This window comes from Zonotrichia leucophrys, chromosome 4 (assembly GCF_028769735.1).
Source record: "Zonotrichia leucophrys gambelii isolate GWCS_2022_RI chromosome 4, RI_Zleu_2.0, whole genome shotgun sequence".
NCBI lineage: Eukaryota > Metazoa > Chordata > Aves > Passeriformes > Passerellidae > Zonotrichia > Zonotrichia leucophrys.
In genome coordinates, this window is record NC_088173.1 from 35,180,496 (window position 1) to 35,187,153 (window position 6,658).

At 45.0% G+C, this 6,658-nt stretch overlaps 1 protein-coding gene across 3 annotated transcripts in view; it reads right to left on the minus strand.

The window, feature by feature from the left end:
- The window catches only part of HERC3 (HECT and RLD domain containing E3 ubiquitin protein ligase 3), a 44,692-nt gene extending 40,329 nt beyond the window's left edge, over positions 1-4,363 (minus strand). For all 3 annotated transcript variants that reach the window (XR_010439888.1, XM_064711105.1, XM_064711106.1), the window contains exon 1: positions 4,132-4,363. The gene's annotated coding sequence lies outside the window, so the exon portion shown is untranslated. The remainder of the gene's footprint in view (positions 1-4,131) is intronic.
- Positions 4,364-6,658: the final 2,295 nt, after the last annotated feature.

Below are 6,658 nucleotides of genomic sequence, written 5' to 3' on the forward strand. Positions count from 1 at the left end.
TAACAGGCCCAAATCTGAACTTTTAGAGTGTCATATTTGAGACCACTTCTGCATAAATCTTTATAAATTACCTCCAAGGTGGTCAGACTAGCCCTGAACAGAATGGCACAGGTATTTGTGGTGTACTGGCCAACATAGAAATGTGTTATTTCTGATAAAAACAGATTAAAGAGTACTTTGCTCAATTGAACACAGTGTTGCAACCCAAATTTGTGCATGCACACACACACACACTGAACTTGAGCCACACACTGAACACACACAGAGCCCTGAACTGCAGCAAGAATTACACAAGAAGCAGCAGCTCACGTGGAGCAGCACATTGACAGCTTGGCCCTGACAGCAGTGGACAGGTCACGTTGCTGCAACTTGCCAGCAGTCAGGAGTTATCTTCTGTGCAGTGCTCAGTGAAAGTCAGGGATTTCAGAGTGGGGTAACACAGGAAGGGAAAAAATATAGCAATATAAAATAATTACTTGGCTTGAACTTGATAAAGACAACAGGATGATAATGCCTAAAAGCTGGGGGAAGAAAACAGTATTCTATAAGAAGCACATGAAAGATTTTAGTACTACTCTGCCACTTCTAATTTCAATAGGTTTAGGTTATCTGCTAAGCATGCTATACTAATAAAACATTGAGAACTCCTCTGATTGAACTAGAAACTAGCTAAAGGTTTTTTGTTTGTTTATTGTTTTGTTTTTTGTTTTGTTTTGTTGTTTTTGCAAAGGGAAGGAGAAAGATAAGGAAATTAAAGATCTGAGACATCAAGTCTTTGGAAACACCATGCCAAGTTTTAGCTAAGGAAATCTGCAGCAGCAGCATTTACTAACATAGCACAGGATCGAAAAGCAAAGGGTAACCCCTGAAGTGCCAAAGATTCCTTCTCCCACTCTGAGCAGACAGGAAACACATGCATTTGGTTTGTTTCCAAAACCTGGTGCTAATTCAAGCTCTAGGTATTAGCAACAAAGTCTTTCCTATTCTGAGCCCTAAGACACGGGTGTTCATCTCTTACCCTTTGTCTGTCAGCCGTGCTCACTTCCACTGAGGCACGACTGAGCTGGAAGGGGAAGGGAGAGGATTGGATTTTCCAGTTAGTACTTCATCAGTGTGCAATTTCCTACCACAAACTGTTTCCTAGGATCTCTTATTAGGTGCTTTAAAGCAATGCAGGACCCCGTTTATCTCCAGCAGCATAATTCAACTCATTCACACCCACACGTGCTTATCACTGGCCAGCTCCAAAGCACACAGAGGGAAAAGCAGGATTCTTTAACAAGGCTCTGCCTGGTTAAAAAAGCAGGAGCATACAAGGTTCTGATGAAATCAGTCATGGTGTACACTCTGTATTTGGTTGCCCCAAGCACAAGAGCCTGATGGAAGACACCCTCCATGCTGGCTACGCTAAGAATAGGAATGCCGTGGGACACAAGAAAATTGAAGTGTGTGCATGTGCTTTAAATGTGCTTCAAACAGCTACATTTAGAGCGAACTTCATGTTCTATCACACCACCAAAAAAAACCCCAAACTAAAAATGCATGAGCAACACCCTGAAGGTGGCAGGGAATAATTTCAAAACTAACACTGGAAAGGCAGAAATCTGGGACTGCCATTTCTCTCAGCTTGGGGAACTGTGTGTTACAAAGACACAAGCAGCACTCCTGAAGATCCAAGGATCACTAACCTGCTAGGATAAATAGATACTGCCTCTAAGGTGGAAAGATTTCACCAGTATACCACATGAGCTAAATATTAATTTGGGATACCTTCTAAAAGAGTACCTCAACAGCCTGCTCCCTATAGACTACAGTCATCTTCCCTAGTGCTAGTTTCTTTTAAAAATGCTAAAAATACATTAATTACTTTCCTTGTGTTCATATTCCACACAAGAATTTGCTAATGGGCAAAGGAATATGATGTGATTGGGTAAGAGACAGGTTTTTCTTCCAGTTAAAGAAACTGGAGGAGTTCAAACTCCCAGTAATACATATGAACACTAGGGTGATATTTCAGAGTTCAACCCTCCATTCATGCTAGAGGTCAGATTTTCTGAAATCCCTCATATTTAACTATCCCTATACCAGACATAGAAAATGTGGTTTTCACCAGTTTTTTTTTAAATCATCTCCATGGACTGTGCCATCTCTACCCACCCCCATCTTCCAACATTTTGCCAATAAATCTCTGTGCAGCTCAGTTTCACTGAAACAGAACAACACTCTCCAGTGGAGAGCAGAGCAAAAACCACAATCACTAACAATTTGAGTTCACAGGCACAGCTAAACATTTCAAATGGCCTGGTGAATTTACTTATACTGAAAACATTTTTAAAACCACGACTTTAAGACTGGCTTTTTCTCCCCTTAAAAAAAAAAAACGCTGGCGGTCCTAATACATGGTATGTTCCAGTAGGAGCTGTGTCCTGAAACACAAGGAGACTTTAAATAACAATTTCACACTCTGTTTCCAATCCAGTTAAGGCAGTTACTCTGCTCTGACAGTAGCAGAGGAAGTAAAAGTGCATGTGCCACTGCAAGCTACCTCTACAAACTGCATACCTTCCTCATACTAAAACAATGACATAAGAAGTTTCTAGTGTAGGCAAGCAGCAACAGACACGTGCCTGCACATACACATGTATACATTAAATATATTATTTATATTCACTTATCTGAAATTTTATATAAGTGATTAATATTCCTAGTGCCCAGCTCAATAGACCTTAAAGAAGCTGAATTTTTATCTTCACGGGGCAAACCCTTAGGGGAGAGGGTTTTTCTTAAATGCATCATTTAGGGATTAAAGTTCAGAGTTCCTTTTAAAAATTGGATTGCAAAAAGCATAAGAACTGAAGTACCCAACCACATAACCCATTCCTGCTCTTCAGAAATCCCAACACAGCCAGCCTGGTATTCATGTTTCAGAGATATGAACAGATGCAATGCAGTAAAGCTAGGCATTTGCAAAGATTCCCCACACATAAAAAGGAGAGGGGAAGATGTAACACCACATCCTTGGACCCTGACATTCCAGGAATAATTCATCATCAAAACAGCGAAGGATGTACATAGCACAGCTAGAGCTAGGAAAACCTCACACTGTGAGGAATATTTTGAGGAAATCTATTGTGGGTGGAAGACTCACCCTCTGCTATAATAAGGTTCTGCTGACATACTAAGTATATATCCTTTGGTGAAAAAACAGCCCCCATGGTTTAGTAAAACAATGATGCTGCATGTATGATCATGACAGGATGTATTCTGTCTTTTTTCTTTTTCTTTTCCTCTCTCTTTTTAAAAGCTCTCATGTCATGCAGAGTCTCTCCTCAAAATCACACAAACATATTCTAAAGCCATTCCCACTCTGTGCCCTTTCTGGGGAAGTCACCTAAGTAAATATCAGAATTACAACAAACAACACTCAAGGCTCGGTGCTCTCTAAACAAAGAGATCTGCCAACTGGCAGGGCATGAATAAACAAGTTTTTCCTTCCCTCTTGTTTGTGAGATTTCAGATAACGAATGTCTTTCTGCTACCAGCATTGCTCAACAATGACGGAAATTACTGCCTCTTTCTGCCACCAAGCCTCCAAGCCCACTTTCTTCTTCTTTTTGCCTCCGTTTCAGTGCAACTCAATGTCCGATGTGAAGCAGGTTACTGAGCAAGAGAATACAAGGTGTACCAGGAAATGAGTTAAAGCAGGAGCAGAGTATTCCCACTGCACAGCCGCATACCCTCAGATGGAGATGCCCCCACAGAAAACAGATAAAAAGAGACACCTAAAACCAAACACGACAACCCCCCCGCCATCACCTCCATTTTACAATCCCAGTACAAACACCGCTCGCTCCCTGCCTTCACCCCGGGCACCCCGGGCTTCTTGCGGCCGCTTCCCACGCCCAGAGCGGCGCTTCCCGGCGGGCACACACGGACCCCGGGGCGGCAGCAGCCCCGAGCCCACCATGCAGCAGCCGGGGTGGCTCCTGCCGCAGCCCCGCGGCCGCCCCGGGCTGGGGACGCGCGTCCTGCGCCGGGGGCTCCGCCACGCCCGAGCCTCGGCTCCCTCACGGACGGGCTCGGTACCGGGAGCGGCCCCGCGGGGCCGAGCTGCCCTTCCCCGGCACTCACCGCCGCCAGCCCCGCCACTGCCGCCGCGGCGACGAGGAAGTCCCGGCCCCGCTGCTGCCGCCGCCGCCGCCGCCGGGAGTGACGCGCGGTGCGGCCAATGCGCAGGGCGGGCCCGGCCCCCGGCGGGCGCGGGGAGGGCCGGGAATCTCCTGTCCCCGGGGCCGGGGCACGGTGTGGGCTCCGCGCTCCTGTCCGGGGCTCAGCGCTCCTGGCGGCGGCTTCGGGCTCCTGGCGAGGCCTCAGCGCTCCTGGCCTTCCCAGCGGTGCTGGAATGGCGCGGGCGGGGCGCTGGGCACAGGCGGCTCCGCCCGCCGGGCTGCGCGGCTTTAGCCTTGCGGATCGCTCGCCGCTCTAAACGCAGCAGAAGCGACGGGCCAAGTTAAGCGCATTCCGGAATTTAAGCTGTTCTAAATGAAGGTCTCAAGGGAAAGGCAGCTTTCCAGTGTTTGAGAATGCGTTAAGCACGAAATGTCACTTACTAATAACAGTAGCCAGCTTCTTTCCCCTAGTCTGTTTCTTTTTCCTTTTATGTGGCCTCTGGTTACCTGGCAGGCTCATTTGTTTAGGAGCTCAAATTTATTGAAAGTTTCAACCTCGAATGGTTTGTTGTCAAAATCTCCGTTGAGAGAGGAGAAAAAATACAGGCCAATGAGCAAGCAATTATGTAACTGCCAAGTACTGATTATCTGGTTTTAGTGCCATCTATTAGAAAAAGGCTCCACAAGGGCAATGCACAAGCTTGATCCCATTCAGACCACCAAAATGACAGTCAATGTTTGGAGCAAACCTCAGATGTTTGCAAGGGCTCAGTATGGGGGGAAGAAGTCCCTGGGGTATGTCCAGTGCCCATAAGTATTTGTAGTCCTTACACTGCATCTCTGGCAGCTTGCAGTGTTTGTGCATTTAGCAGAAAATGTGTGACAGATCAGGTGAAAAATCACCAGTATTTGCATGGATCACTCGTGTTTAGAATAAATAGCTACTCCAATATAAAATTACACCTGTCATGTAACATCTTTGGCTTAACCAGCGTTACAAGCAGCTTCTAGAATAACTGAAAGCATACATAGAGGAAAACATACTTTTCTGTGTTTGTGTTTGTTTCTGTTTTGTTTATTTCATCGTCTGGAGACCTTTGCAAAATAGATCATTTCCCTTTACACTCAGTTTCCTCTGTTTCTGATTGCGTAGTCAAGGAGGGGAAGGTACAGACGCAAACAAAAAAAAAAGAAGAAAATGATGGAGCAAAGCCTAGAATTTGTGTGAGGGAGCCAGGAGTCTCTTGTTGAAACCAATTTTTAACTGGTTACATTTCAGCTTCCTGGAGAATTTTCAAGGCTGTTCTTGCACTTGTCTACAGGTGATGCTCAGCTCAGATGAAGGGCCTAAAAAAATCCTGCTGTGGGTTCAAATATACTTTTGCTGCCTGTGTGAAACCTTTCGAACTCACAGCTGAATGTGATGCTCACTCATCTTTTATTCTCCTGTGTATTTTGTAACAGGCACTGCTTGAGAAAATGTAGACACAATCCAGTGTCCAAATTAATTTCAGAAAATCAGAGAGGAGTGCACTACTCTGAAAGTCTTTATGTAATGTGTGTATATATATACACACATATATATAAAAGCAGAGATTATTTGAGGACAACTTAAAAATAGCCTTGAAAGTGACTCTGGGCTTTAATCTCCCATGTGATGTTGCATCATACATGATGAGAAGGAAATACCTCCAGGCTCTAAATAAACCTATTATCATTTAATCTCTAATGGGTTATTTTGAATTCCAAAGAGAATACATCTTTTGTGCACTTGCACAGCACAGAAGATGACTCTGAAGCTTAGAAAACCATAAAAAGGGAAACAACAGCCAGGAGTAGGCTGATGAAGAACAGCAGGCTAAGCTGCCAAAACAGAAATCTGTGGTGGTGTGGCAGCATCAGCTGGACGTGAGATGTGGGCAACACCTTGGGTTTCTGCCAGTTCCCTCTTTCAACAAAAATACACCAGAGTGCTGCCTTCCTCAGATGATGTAAGCATCCCTGTGATGTCCTGTTTGTTCCAGGGGGCTGAGGGGGACAGGGGTTAGGTCTGAGCAGGCCATGACCCCTCGCTCCCCTCTGCTAGGAGCTGCCATCCTTTGAAGTCCTATTTCCCCTCTTCCCAACAACACTCCCATGCCATCTGCTTTCCTGTACTGCCCTGGTGCTTGTGGTGAGGGCTTGAATTTTTATTTTTTTTTTTACTGATTACTATACTGTAACTTAAAAGGAAACTTGCCTTTTTTTTTTTTAAGTAGGTAACAGTGTCATTCTGCATCACACAGGAAAGACTGACTTGTTCAGCATGTACAATGCATCTCTTTGAAACAAGCTTACATCAGCCTTTGACTCCACTTATGAAGGGCTCCCCTATTCCAAGGAGGACAGACAACACAGACACACTGCCTGCTATGCTTATCCATGTATGCAGATGCACAAGGAAGGAAGAACACAGCTACAGGGGTAAAATTTAATCCTTCATCATTTAA